Genomic DNA, 2,082 nt, shown 5'->3' on the forward strand with positions numbered 1-2,082 from the left:
TAATGAGGCCTGCAAATCGTTTTAATGATAATTTGATTTTACATTAATCACATAGGGTAGTTGGTAGGAATCTGGTTATATGGATCCTTGGCCACTGTTATTGTCTATTTATAATGTTAAGCGTTTATCATCGAAGGGGTAGTCAGAGGCGTAACTGGTGTACCCATTTTCCGCCATGTGTATTCTATCCCATGATGTGATATGTGAGCCTATCGACATATCGGGCAACTGGACTGACTTTTATATGTGAAAGCCCGTCTGGGTAGGTACCACCGCAATTCTGCTGCCAAGCAGCAGTGTGTAGTCATTGTTGTGTTCTTGTTTAAAGAATATTGTAGCCAGCACTGGACATAATAAGACATCAATAATAATATCTCATGTCTTAAGATGGCGAGCGCAGTGGAATACCAAATAATACGTTGTAATTCAAGGTGATGGGATGGTATTTCCACTGTATATGGGCTGTCGTATCGCTTACCATCAGGCAAACGGCAAGGTCGTCTCGTCATTAAAAGTAATTACAAAAAAATATATATTCCCGGCACTCCGGGCTTATATTGAGTAGACAAAACACTTTGTGTTATCAAACCTGAGAAGTCGCTAGTCGTAATACAACTACGCCACCGAGCCTAAAATAATTTCGACAAAAATGGTGTAATATACTCAAATAAAGTGTCCAAAAGATTTCTACATCGTCCAACGTTAAAGCGTGGCAATTCGTCCATCGTATGGCAAGTGGCTTTATTTTTTAGGCGTTATTTACTTGCTTCCGTCAGGCGTGTAGCTAAAACAAATGCGGGACCGGTTTTTTCTGTTTAATATTGTGTCAAAGGATTATTGAGTTGGATTTTATACGACCATATTGAATTTACGATGTTTTATTAGCAAACGAGGTCATTTCCATGTTATTCAGTACCCATGCAACCCAAAATACAAATCTTAACATCTAGCGTGGACCTCGTTTCATCAAGCGAACGGCAAGCTTGTCATTCATAGCAATAAGAAAAAGTTGTGAACCACTCAAATAAAATAAAACCTTATTTAATAAAATGTTAGTATTAAATTAGTATGCAGAAGCGTTTCGAAGATGTAAAAGCGTTCAGCTATTATTGTGAGACATCCGTTTAAAAAACCTATATGGGTTGATGTTGAAAGGTATGCCTGGTCCGGTAATTTGACCATCTTTTACTTGAGAGATTAGCTCAATGAACCGTGTTTGCTGCATCCGAGTGTATACTTATAAAGTTTTAAGTTATCACTCTATTTGTAACCATTTTTCTTACTAATATTATAACTACAATTCAATTACCCGTTTTCTTTTCTTCCATACTATCCTCCTTATTCCATACTATAGTTTGCAAGACAATCTTTATTAAGTGAATATTATATCATATGTAGCAACACTGTCATGTTGGATTTGTAGTGTAGCAACATTGACAGTTGTTGTATCCGGCTTACGAACACAAGAACAGCTCAGTCGGCCATTCGAATACCAATTTTCGAGCAATACAGTCGTTATCTTGGTGACATAATAAAACAGTGAATGTATATGAGTTAAGAGTTTTCGCCATCCAAATTCTTCTGAGTGTTTCACATAATTATTTCTTATGTTTGTGGATTTCACACACTTGTACACCTGGAGTAAATTAGTAAAGTTCCTCACGAAGTTTTCCTTTATCGAACCTATTGTGGAAGGAATATATTTCCAGAACTGAAGGTGACATGTGCCTTCTTCAGGGATAAAAGCATGATCTCAAATTTTATTAGATGAAAAAAAAATAATACGAAGTGGAGGAAACATCAGTTCGAAATATTTTAGGATGTTAGCTCTCAGCTAGATAGTACATGGAAATGTCCGACATTTGTTAAAAAAGTGTTCGCACTTCAATCACATTTTGATTTAAAAATCCCATCTCTCCGGGTCCCTTAAGTTTGCCCTTGGGTGCTCTCAACGCTTCCAGTTTGCTAGTCTAGGCCACTAGCGTGGGACGTATTTGGGTAAAAGCTGGGGGTCAATAAGAATAATGAACATGAAGTTTCTATTTTTTGTAGTAATTATTATGGTCTTGGCTTAAGTATTAA

The sequence above is a fragment of the Manduca sexta genome, chromosome 9 (assembly GCF_014839805.1).
Source record: "Manduca sexta isolate Smith_Timp_Sample1 chromosome 9, JHU_Msex_v1.0, whole genome shotgun sequence".
NCBI classification, from domain to species: domain Eukaryota; kingdom Metazoa; phylum Arthropoda; class Insecta; order Lepidoptera; family Sphingidae; genus Manduca; species Manduca sexta.